Below are 13,306 nucleotides of genomic sequence, written 5' to 3' on the forward strand. Positions count from 1 at the left end.
GCATGGTAGATTTGGCCAACCAGTTAACTTTAGTGCATCTGTAATGTTTCTTGCATTGTCGGTTACAGCAGCTTCTATTTTATTGCAAATGTTCCATTCGTTTAGAATATGTAATAGCTTGTTTCTGATGTTTTCGGCAGTATGATTTTCTTCAAAATTAAAACCCAACCCAACCCAACAACAATGACTTTTGTGTCCACTCTTTATTTACATAATGAGCAGTTACCCCCATATAGTTTTCAACAGAACGTGACGTCCAAGTATTAGTAGTAACCGTGATAAACTCTGTTTCATTTAATAAAGATTTTACTTTTAAAACAACGTCATCATTTTGGCTTAGTAAATCTCGACTAAAAGTTGTTCTTGATTATAATTGATAAGAGGGATCAAGAGCAGCTACTAGAGATTTAAATCCATTATCTTCGACCACAGAAAATGGTTGCAGGTCTTGCAAAATCATGTTTAAGATCATTTCATTTAAAAATTTTGTTCTAGAAACGGATGCTCGGCGTACAGAAAAAGTAGAAATTTTGGCTTGGGAATAAACCTTGCGTGCAGGAACTTTTCTAGCAAATTTGATGTTTTATGGCATTTGTATTATTATTATCACCAACCTGTGCAATATCTAAACTAGTTAAAGATCAGATCAGATAAAGTATTCACTTTACTTAGTTTCCAGAGTTTATAAAGTTTCACTTTTTATGCACTAGTACCTAAAAATGTATTTTCACGCCCTAGTGCGTAAAACATCGTCTTAATTGAAATTGAGTGAAATTAGTGCAGTAGATAATATACAATGTTTAAAAAATTTTAAAAATATATAAGGTGTTCTATGTGTTAAGGGCATTGATTTCTATTTCCGATATCAGCGGAAATGGGGAAACTATCAAAGTATTTTTGTGATGGGTGTGTGTGCCCCAACGACTACGCTATGACATAGATGCATTCATTTAGAAGAATTTTTCAGCTTTACATATTAAAAACCAGTGGAGAATATAGGAAAAGCAGCACGGTCGGCAATTTTCTGAGATGGCCCAATGGTTTAATATACAGGATGTCCCAAAAGTATGGACACACCCAAAAAGCTTGGGAAATTGGGGCGCTAGAAAAAATCTTTAAATACAAAAGTTTTGGAAAATCAATCGGTGCATCTGATGGTGACCTTAAACTTGACCTTGAGCTTGACCTTTAGGGTTATTTTAAGGTCAAAGCGATTTTTTTAAATGGGAACTTCTATTTTTGACACCGGATTCTGAAAGAGCGGCAAATTTAACGTCCGGGTATGTATTGAGGTATGAGGTTGAAGTAATCCCGAGAGGTCAAATAATGACATCTTAAAAATCTCGCGAGTTCAGTGGTAAAAGAAACCAAATAAAGGTCATACCCTAGGTAAGTCTTAACGAGGAACCCAACGGTGACCTTGGATTTGACGTTGAACCTCATTTTCAAGGTCATTTCAAGGTCGACCTCATTTCTTCAAATGGAAATCCTTATTTTTGTTACCGGGTTCGAAAGAAGCGAGAAATTTCACGTATGTGTAAGGTGTATTGAATAAGGGATGTAATTGTGACCTTCAATTTGGCCTTGAACTTGACCTTGAAGGTTATTTGATGGTCAACTTTTTTTTTTAAATAGGAACCCCTATTTTTTACACCAGCAATCAATAGAGCGGGAAATTTTAAGTTCAGATATGTAGTAGTTAGGTCGCAGAAAAACTTTGATCTTGAGAGTTACTCCAAGGTCATTTACCCTCAACAAGGTATTGAGATACCTTTAAATATTTGTTCGATCGGTAAAGTTTTTATTTTTTTAGTTTTCAACGAGGGATGTGGTAGCCACCTTCAACTTCACCTCCAACTCGACCTCCACTTGACCGTCAAGGTCATTTCAAGATCAACTGGTTTTTTTAATCGGGAATCCCAATTTTTACACCGGAAACCATTTTACATTCAGATAGTATTTTTTTAAATGACCTGAATATCGTCCTTATTCTTACTTTTAGCGTTACCCAGAAACAACGACGTGGACGTAGTAAGATCTGTTTCCTTTGGGGTGCTTGATTAACGTGAGTCCGCTTGCCTCTCACGATTGAGGTACTGTCCAGTCGGTGAAGGCAAAACAGTTTGGTGTCCAGCCGGTGAAGGCAAGACAGTCTGATGTCCGACCGGTGAAGGCAAGACAGTCTGATGTCCGACTGGTGAAAACAACACAGTCTAATGTCCAGCCGGTGAAAGCAAGACAGTCTAGTGTCCGGCTGGTAAAAGCAAGACAGTCTAGTGTCCTGCCGGTGAAGGCAAGACAGTCTGATGTCCGACCGATGAAAACAACACAGTCTGATGTCCAGCCGGTGAAGGCAAGACAGTCTAGTGTCCGGCCGGTAAAGGCAAGACAGTCTAGTGTCTTGCCTTCGGTGAAGGCAAGATGAAAAATCTTTCAAAAATCGTGAGTTACCATGTAAAGTTCTTGCTCGAAATGTCCTCCATTTTTTAGTTGACAATGCCCCATGCAATCATAAAATGCTGAAACTTCCCTTTGAATCATATCATTTGGGATTACCTGCATCGTGTCAATAATATGTTGTCGTAAATCCTCCAAATTTGCAGGTTTTGTATCATACACTTTGTTTTTGACGTAGCCCCATAAAAAATAATTTAGTGGCGACATGTCAGGGGAACGAGAAGGCCATTCAATAGTTCCTCTGCGTCCAATCACTCGTCCTGGGAATGTCCCGTCTAAATAATTACGCACTTTTATTGCATAATGAGGGGCAGCCCCATCTTGTTGGAAGTAAGTGGTGTTAAAATTGTCACCGGCAATCTCATTTATCGCAGGTACGATTTTATTCCTCAACATGGTTAGGTACTTTTCTCCTGTCAAATTTCCTTCTATAAAAAACGGCCCTACTATTCTATCGTTTAGTATACCTGCCCAAACATTTAGTTTTTGTGGATGTTGCGTATGTGATGTCCAAAGACCGATGTGGATTCTCTGATGTTCAGAACCTACAATTGTGACGATTAACGGTGCCATCTAACTGAAAAATACATTCATCGGAAAATACTATTTCGTTTAAAAAATTTTGTCGCGCATCTATACGGTTCATCATTAATTCGACAAACTCCAGTCTTTGATCGAAATCATCCTCATTCAATTCTTGTACCAATTTGATCTTATATGGATGAAATTTCAACAGTTTCATAATTCTATGAACAGAAGTCCTAGTTTCCCGAGATACATGTCTGATGGAGGTTCCAGGAGTTTCAATGAATGATAATGCCACATTCAAAGAGGTTTGTTCATCAGTCGCTATCTTAGGCCTTTCACTTTTGGGGCGATCCTTGATACTACTAGTTTGCTCAAAACGAGAAATAGTTTTGCCTACTGTTTTTTGTGAAATTCTTGGTTGCAACGGTAAACGATATTCTGCGTTAAATAAAGTCGCAACTCGCCGATATGAGTTGACCATATTACCCCATCCTCTCATCATGAGAATGGTTATTCGTTAACGGTCTGTAAGATGATTCATATTCAAATGAAAATACGAAATTAAGAATAAGTTGAGAATTTAAAAGCAAAAGTAATAATAGAAAACATAATGAATGCTTTGATAGATCAAATTCAAAATAAAGAAGATGGGAAAACTTCAAAATCGAAAATTATACAATAGGAATATTCACTAAAGTTTTTAAATGTCAAATAGTACCAACTAACATTTGACTAAGCATTGAAAATGTGACATCGATGAAAAAGCGATGAAAACACTATATGTGCACATTTTTGCATATTTAAACATTTTTACAAATTTGCAAACTTGCTATGTTTTGCAAACGTGCAGGTTTGCAGATGTTTAAAGAATTTAAGTTTTTCGCAAATTTTCCATTTATTGTAAATTTGCTAGAATCAGTAGTGTTTGCCTATTAAGGCTGTCACGGCCGCAAAGGTAAGCTCCAAGCTTGTACTAGAGTGTATAAAAGTCCTGAAAAAACTGGTACAGGTTGGATGCAGGGTCCAGCTCGTCTGGATACCTGGCCACAAAGCGGACGCTCTTGCCAGACTGGGATCCGCGAATGTGCCGATGGGGCTAGAACCCATAATTGGTATCGCCAAATGCGTTGCGGTCGCGTCAATGAAGGGTCTGCTGGACAAGTGGACCCACCGAAGATGGACTGAGTCCCCTGGTATGAGACAGGCCAAAGCGCACATAGGTAAAATGCTGCCTGTCTCACCAAAAATCTACTACGCCTAAAAAGACGCGAAATTCGGCTAGTGACAGGTCTTTTAACCGGTCACTGGCACTTAAGAAGCCATCTCCATACTATCGGTATTGCGGACAACCAGGAATGCCAATGGTGCTGTGAGGAGGATGAAACCGTTAACCATGTAGTCGGGGAGTGCCCAGCACTCACGCGCGCCAGGTTCAAATACTTGGGTAACACTTTCAGTGTACCGAGCGACTTTAAGTGCTTCAGACCAGAGAGCCTTATCGATTTCTCTAAGGCCGTTGGGCTCTGGTAACCCCCGGTGGGGCATGACGGGTCCATCAGGAGACCTATATGCACAACTGCCTTGGCAGCCCACTGCTTTGATAATTCAAGGACGATATTCAGGTCATCATTTTAAAAAATACTGTCTGAATGTAAAATGGTTTCCGGTACAAAAACTGGGATTCTCGATTAAAAAAATCAGTTGACCTTGAAATGACCTTGACGGTCAAGTGGAGGTCGAGTTGGAGGTAAAGTTGAAGGTGGCTACCGCATTCCTCGTTATAAACTAAAAAAATAAAAACTTTACTGAGCGAAAAAATATTTAAAGGTATCTCAATACCTTGTTGAGGTTAAATGACCTTGGAGTAACTCTCAAGATCAAAGTTTTTCTCCGACCTAACTACTACATATCTGAACGTAAAATTTTCCGCTCTATCGATTACCGGTGTCAAAAATAGGGGTTGCTATTTTAAAAAAAAGTTGACCATCAAATAAACTTCAAGGTCAAGTTCAAGACCAAATTGAAGGTCACAATTACATCCCTTGTTTAACACACCTTATACATACGTGAAATTTCTCGCTTCTTTCGAACCCGGTAACAAAAATAAGGATTTCCATTTGAAGAAATGAGGTCGACCTTCAAATGACCTTGAAAATGAGGTTCAACATCAAATCCAAGGTCACCGTTGGGTTCCTCGTTAAGACTTACCTAGGGTATGACCTTTATTTGTTTTCTTTTACCACTGAACTCGCGAGATTTTTAAGATGTCATTATTTGACCTCTATTTGACCTCTCGGAATTACTTCAACCTCATACCTCAATACACACTCGGACGTAAAATTTTTCGCTCTTTCAGAATCCGGTGTCAAAAATAACGGTTCCCATTTAAAAAAATCCCTTTGACCTTCAAATAACCTTGAAGGTCAAGCTCAAGGTCAAGTTTAAGGTCACCATCAGATGCACCGATTAACTTCCCAAAACTTTTGTATTTAAAGATTTTTTCTAGCGCCCATATTTCCCAAGATTTCTGGGTGTGTCCATACTTTTGGGACACCCTGTATTATATACATTAAGTCATTAGGTAATAAGTTGATAATTTTTTATTAAATGCAAGAAAACCGGATTAGGTCAATTTGAATTTACGTCTTACTTTTTGGTTTGCAAAAAATCTTCGGGAGAATCTCAATCGAGTGTGTAAAACCTAATTTTTCGAAGTAGAAGATACAAACATAGCTTTAGCCAAAGAGAATATCTCTTCAGACAAACGACAACATTCCTTAATAAGTTTTAAAGAGGTCATGGCATGTTCAGCACTAGCTAAACATATAGGTAAAGTTAAAAACAATCTAAATAAACTGCAGCTTTCGGAAAAACTATCCATTATATGAGCTCTTAAGATATATACAAGCCAGACAACAAAATGTTGCCAACTGTTGGCAACAAGTTGACGGGTGTTGGCAACATATTTGTTGGACACAATAACTTGTGTCTGGCTACATGTTGTGAACAGTATTGTGCGTTCAAACCAAAACCAATTGAACGTTGAAACTAAACGCAGGGTTGGCGAAAATGGACCCCTTTACCCTACCCCCCTGCTGGTGTTAGTGCTGCTTTATCATAATAGCTTCCCACGCCCGGAGATAAAAAGAAGATGGTGGCAGCGACAGTTCTTACAAAATGGGACAACCTATGGTCACAACCTAATAACCGGCGGAGTTACTCCTGAACAATGGTAGTTCGTTCTGCAATTTTGTCAGATTTACAAAATCTGATTTTGAAGAAGTCCTCTGTTTGCTTGCCCATATGAAAAAAATGTGATGATGGGTTCGGTAATGGATGGACTAGATAATGGGATTGAAACTAAATACAATGTAGGCGACGCATGCCAAGAATAGTAAGTGATTGATATGTTGATGTGTAACATCCCTATTATGAGTAAATTTTCCTATCTCTAGTTCAAAAAGTATGTTGTTTATGGAATTTTTTGCTATAGATATGGCTTGGCTACTTTCATTTGCGCTGCGTATTCTACTGACTAATTTTGCGCGATATACCGCAAAGTCATCTTTTAATTTCACATCATCTTGGACACTTCACATAAACTAATAAGCCTCGTTAAACCTGGCATCACATTTTAATGTTTTGAATCGCTTCTTGGATGCTAAAGCGTCCGTGTTCGGCGGAGGTCTTATTACCTAAGAATTCTGGAAATGCGGCTTTGCCTTGGAAGTTGATGGTTCCGATATAGCTCTTATTGGTTCAAAGTTCGATGACTTCGTTGCTGTAACAGGATCACCGTCATCTTCAGTGTCATTTTCCTCTGAATGTTCTGGGGATGCTCTATTCAGGTCGTCGTTATCATTATTGCTATTCTCTTCTTCGTCGCTTACCTAAAACAAATTTAAATGGTAAAAAAAATTTTCGGTTTAATTAAACCATTCATCATTTAGTTTTTGGAAGAATGGGAATATTTTTCGTTTTATATAAACCACATAGTGTAGCGGACTACCTTTACCTTTGCTATAGTTTGTTCTATTCTATCTATAAGACGCCCGATAAGAATATCGGGCGTCTTAAATATTTTCTTTAATTGTGGAAATGTATGACATTCTTTAATCCCTACATTTCTGCTCCGAGTATTCTTATGATTATTATTTCGTTTATCACACACAAGAAGTGTGGCGCCTTTGACTCCATGATTCCGTTAAAAGGGTTTAATCCGGATCCGTGCTTTTATGATTGAAAGGTAAGGTTACAACTGTCCTGTTTGGAGAGAGAGACTGAGATTTAGACATTAGTAGTTTCTTTGACCTATGAACCCCCGGGGCTAAGAATCCCATTACAATAGTTTTGCCTTGGAGCGATTTAAATTGATTTGTCCTCTTTGATACTTCAATTAGAAGACGAGTGGCGTCAAATTGCAAGCGGTTTTCTATCAAAATGGAATTTTTCACACTGTATTGGCGCAGTTGATGGAAAGCATGTGCAGATCGAAGCGCCAAAACACAGTGGAAGTATATATTTTAACTATCATGGCACATTTAGTATCGTATGGATGGCTGTTGCTGATGGGGACTACCGTATTCAGTATGTCGATGTCAGAAGAAGAATCTCCCATCTGAAGAATCTCAGATGGCGGTGTTTTTGCCAATACAACATTTTATAAGAAGCTTACAAGGAAGGAATTTAAACTCCCAAATCCAACACCCTTTTTTAAGGAATCCAACACACAGGCTATACCGTATGTATTAGTGGCAGATGACGCATTTGCACTAAACCTAAACCTTATGAAGCCCTTTCCAGGTGCACATTCAAGAGGTTCCCAAGAACGCGTATTTAATTATCGATTGAGCAAAGCTCGACGGATTATTGAGAATGTGTTTGGTTTGCTGGCCACTGTTTTCCAATATTTAGAAGGCCTATTGCATTAAATACAAAAAAAGCTGACAGTGTAGTACTTGCTTGCATTTCCTTACACAACTTTCTAAGACGAAATACAAAGTCGGTACAAACCTACGACATTCTACTTCTTTTTTATGGATAAACGGGTATCTATAGGACTTGGTATAAATGGGAATTTCATCTGTTGTTTTTATTGAGTGTTTTATTTTTGTTGTAAAAGTTATGGTCTTCCTGATAAAAAACGTCAGCGTATTTTTTACAGAGTTTAAGAATAGCTTCCTTTTCTTCAGGATTTAAGTGATCTACTCTAATTTTTGAAGAATCTAATGTAGGATTATCGCAATGCGCGTCATTAAAGTTGTTGAGGTTAATGTCCGTAAAAATTTTTCTACTTCTAATGGTTCAGAAAAATCTAAAATAACTTCGTCACAAGAATTATTTAAAATCGTGGTTAGCGCATGACCGTTTTTTGCTAAAGTTAAACATTCGGGGATTTCGCAATTATGTATTTTCGTATGCGGTATTATAACTTCTCCATTTTGAATATTAGTTTTAATTTTTATGACTTGCTCGGTTCTAGAAGAAACAGTTAAACAATTAAGTTCTAGAAAGTTTATTAGTTACTAGAAAGCCTTTTTTAAAATCGATATTAGCTTCTAGCAGTTTCAGATTATCTAATCCTATTAAACCGTCAAAAACATTATGAAACTTAAATAAATAAAACTTTAAGTCTTTATTTTTTTGCAATTTAAAAATTTTTGAAGCCGGTACTGTGGTACTAAATTTGTGAGAGGATTTTTGAAAAACTGTGCTAACGATAAAAGGGTCATTGATAATTCGGTCAGGAAAAAAATTGAAAAGCAATTTCCGGATTTAAAAATGATTTTGTTGATCCTGAATCGATTAAAAGTTTTATACCGTATTCCGGGAAAATTATATATGATAATTCGCTGGAATTCGAATTAGTAGAGTTCAAGGATATTTTTTTTAATATTTTTTTTTTAAGATATTTTTCGTTGCTGAGATGACTTCGCTTGCGAAAATTTGATTCCTGTGATGGTGATGATTTTCAGTATTCCCATCATCAGCTGTGGTTTCGTTGGCCGTCTCATATGAACTTGTCGCCTCATCGGTAACTTGGTATTCTTGATAAGGATTGTCGTACACGTGATCTTGGTCGTAGTACGTAGGTGCATTATAATAACACATCGGAGAATAATACGGGTCAACATAGTGAGCGTTTTCGTTATCATCATACATTTCTGTGGAATATAATTCCTCAAAAATGAAATTGGGTTGCAGGCAGTGGTTTATTTTGGTTGGGTCCAAATACATTGACCTGATTTGGTCTGGGATAAATTTTAGACGATGGGAAAGGGAATCGTTGAAAATTATTTCCAGGGTTTCGTTGGAAATTATTCCCAAAATAATTTTGCCTAAAAAGGTTAAGATTTCCAGATGGAGGTCTAAAAATATTTGGCCTTGGCATTGGGGCTTGATGATTATTAAAATAAGAAAAAGATTGGGGTCTATTTTGACTATAAATTAAGTGGCAGGTAAAGTAAGTGGCAACGGTGTGCAACTGCTTGCTTTCAGCGTGCATAATAATTGTTACTTTATCAAGTTTTTATAGCCCGGGAGCCAGTGACAGATTTTTGTCAACCATCGCAACCCTAGCCAAACTTTGTGGAGTGTTAGATTTAGTTGTCCTCTAAAGCAAAATGACCGTCAGCTGGTCCACTAGCGGTGGGTGGGCCAATGGGAGGGCCGAAAACACGTAAAAAAAATTTCAACTTTCAGTCATTTCAACCCTGCCGAAATTTTTGTAGATGGTAGTTTATATAATTATTTAAATAAAAAAAATCGTCAGCCGGCTGTATGTTGGTGGAAAGCCCGTCAGCTGACCATGAAAACATGTAAAAATTTTTTTTAATTTCAGTCATTTCAACCCTGCTGAAATTTATAGAGATGATAGTTTATATAATTATTTAAATAAAAAAAATCGTCAGCCGATTGTATGTCGGTGGAAAAGGCGTCAGCTAGCGCTGTGAAAGGTGTAGCGCGTAAATCACATATGCCACCCACCCGCGTTGTTAAGTGTATCAGCTGACGGGCTTTCCACCGACATGCAGCCGGCTGACGATTTTTTTTATTTAAATAATTACATAAACTACCATCTATAAAAATTTCAGCAGGGTTAAAATGACTTACATTATTATTATAATATTATTTGACGTGAATTTTACATGATACGTAAAAATGCGATAATATGTATTTCTATTTAAGAATGAAATTATTACATTGTTAAATAAAAATTGAATTTTCAATAAAAAAAATTGAAAATTTAACACACTAAACCTCAAATTTAAACTTTTTCATATTTTGGCTCGTTGTTTGGTTGAAAATTCAACCAGTTGTTGAAAAAAAAAATTAAATCAAAAAAGTTCTTTCAATCGTACTTTTTTAACGGTGTATAAATCAATTTAAAACAACATTATTAATATTATTTTTGTTAAAATCAAACGACTTGTAAAATATACACGATCTTGTATATACGACGCACAAGGTGAAAAGTAATATTCTATATAAGTATAATATTGTCAGCTGTTCATTGAAGGACAACAACCTTTTGTTTGCTTTATACGGGGAGATTCGGACTAGCGTCTAGCCGGCCCGGTAGCATCGGTCCCGAACCGAAATCCGAATCGATCGAATGGCGAACATTCTCGGATTTTGACAGTTCAGGTTTCAGGTTAAGTTTCGACTCGACGTTCTATTTACATAATGATATTCAATGGTGTATATCATGTTATTATTTAAAAACTATCTAACCACTCAATAAACATAAAATTAGTGATTACAATATTAAATCGCCTGTTTGAATTTGCCGCTAAAAGCAACCGAGTACATCGGCCACGTTCGGGATCAATGCTACCGGGCCGGCTAGACGCAAGTGCGATTCGGACCTATAGAAATCCAAAAGTTTAGGTACACATTTAGCCTTGAGGTCGTTTGAGCCAGTAGTCGTACTTTTCAATTTGTACGCAGTTCAGTTCTTTTTCGTCTCTTCACATAGAAGCAACGTAAAAGTAATTTCGGAGCAAATTCGAAAATGTCTAACGTTAAACCGTTTTGCGTTATTTGCAAAAGAAAAAGTGATAAATTGAAGTGCTTTGAAGAAAAAATATTGTGCAAATGTCGTGAAACATTGAAAATTCGCCAGGATAATAAATTAACTTATTGTGATGTTGTGGTTCCAAAAGAAGTCAATGAATTCCAGAAATATCACACAGATTGTTATAGACGTTTTACCGCCTTGCCGCAAAAGTACAGAGTGTCTGCATCTAAACCAGAAGTTGCATCAACTTCAACATCACAGTATGTATATAGTTAATTTTTTCATTTGCATGTGATTTGAGTAATTAATGTATATAAAAATTTTTATAATGTATATAAAAATAAAAGTTTGAAAAGAGTATAGAAAACGAAATTAAGAACGCATTATTGAAGTTGTATTCCTTTTTCAGACAACATGCTGAAAATCAGAGCGATAATACTGATGAAGTTGCGGCAACTGAACCTACCGTACATACTCATTCTGACTCTTGTACAACACAATCAGCAGCTGGTTCAGCCGAGCAGTATGTATATCAATATCAGTTATTTAACATATATATATTTAAAGAAAGTGATACTGCATAATTTAAAATTAAAATTAAAGTTACAAGTTGTATGAAATTTTGCATTACAAAAATTCTATTCCTTTTTCAGACACCATGCTGAAAATCAAAGTGATGACATTGAGATGGAAAGACTTACAGTTTCTACAGCACAATCAGCAGCTAATTCAACAGAGCAGTATGTATATCAATATCGATGAATGTTTTCGTATAAGTTTATAAATAATTAAGTTATTCATAAATGAAAGTATTTACGTTATAAATATATTTTTCAGGCAATGTGCTGCTGAAATAAGCAATGCTGATGATACTACTGTGAGTCATAGTTGTTTTTTTTGTGGTAAAAGCAGAAAAAAAGTAAAAGGCCGCGAGGAACAGTTATTTGTACTTACGAAGTCAGGACGCGACACGGTGAAAAATATCGCACAGTCAAGCGATGATATTGACGAAGAAAATGGTGAAGAAAGTAGACGATTTTCCATCTGATATCGATAGTTTTTATCACAAGAGGTGCAAAGTAGCCTATTATAATACTCGCCAATCAGTTGTAAGAGGTAATAAAGAACAGTCACAGTGGCATTTGACAAGAGACGCTCGTGCAGAGGCGTATGCAGCTGTTGAAAACTTTGTTCTTCAAAATATTATCAATCAAGAACAAACATTTTTTCTGACATTTTTAAATGATTTATTTATTGATCATTTAAAAGAGCTTACTGGAGACATTTGTGCATATACCTTTAAACCTTACCACTTAAAGGAAAGATTACTTAAAAAATTTCCAAAAAGAATTACCATTATAACTTTTGAAAATAAAACCCTTGTGAAACCATACAGGGGCATTGTCGTAAATAGTGAGGTTGAAAAACGTAATATTTTAGAGGCTGCTGCTGATATTTTAAATGAGAAAATTCGTAATCTTCAAGGTCGTAATTTGCCACAAAACTTAACAGTAAAAGACATAATACAGGGCGAGTGCGACGTTCCTGACTTTTTGATGGACTTTTATGAAAAAATTTTAGCCGAAAATAATTATCGTCGCAGACATAATTCAAGAACTAAAAGATTAGCTAAATCGTATGGAGAAGATCTTATTTATGGTGTATTAAATGGCCGATTAAAATGTTCAAAACATATGACCCTTGGCTTGACTGTAAAAAGTCTTACTAATAGTAAAAAGATTGTCAACATTCTCAATAGATATGGGCATACTTGTAGTTATAGTGTTCTAGAAGGCCTTGAGACTGAAGCTACATTTTCGTCTTGCGAGACTTCAGATATTTGTCCTGATGGAATCGAACGACTACCAGGATTACATACAGGTATCGCTTTTGATAACTATGATCGGTTTGTTGATACAACATCAGGTAAAGATACACTTCACGATACCGTGGGAATAATTTTTCAAGATGTGAGTACTTGTGAAAGTGAGGAAGCTGTTGAGAGAGAGGAAGCTGTTGAGAGAGAGGAAGCTGTTGAGAGAGAGGAAGCTGTTGCAAGTACGAGCAACATTAACGTCGACGTAACGGTACCGAAAAAAACTAAACATAGACGAAGTTTCGACGTAATCAGCCACGATTTGCAACCGTATCCGAAACGACCGCGAATTGTTGAGTGTTTGCTGCCTCTCGAATCGCCATTACCTTCAATAACAGTAAATCTCACATCCCAACGTCACATTCTTTTTCCGTGGATACTTTCACACTATTATCAGTTGTCAATGACACCAATGTTGGTAGGCT

The 13,306-nt window shown here is 36.6% G+C and overlaps 1 protein-coding gene and 1 long non-coding RNA gene across 2 annotated transcripts in view; both read left to right on the forward strand.

Annotated features, from left to right (window-relative positions):
• The window catches only part of LOC126739042 (adenylate cyclase type 3), a 1,002,544-nt gene that overhangs the window by 696,941 nt on the left and 292,297 nt on the right, over positions 1–13,306 (forward strand). The window lies entirely within an intron of this gene.
• LOC126739066 (uncharacterized) lies at positions 10,853–11,787 on the forward strand. Its single transcript, XR_007661533.1, has 3 exons — positions 10,853–11,265; positions 11,415–11,528; positions 11,659–11,787. It is a non-coding gene; the product is annotated as an uncharacterized LOC126739066 (long non-coding RNA).

Source organism: Anthonomus grandis, chromosome 8 (genome assembly GCF_022605725.1).
Source record: "Anthonomus grandis grandis chromosome 8, icAntGran1.3, whole genome shotgun sequence".
Lineage (NCBI taxonomy): Eukaryota > Metazoa > Arthropoda > Insecta > Coleoptera > Curculionidae > Anthonomus > Anthonomus grandis.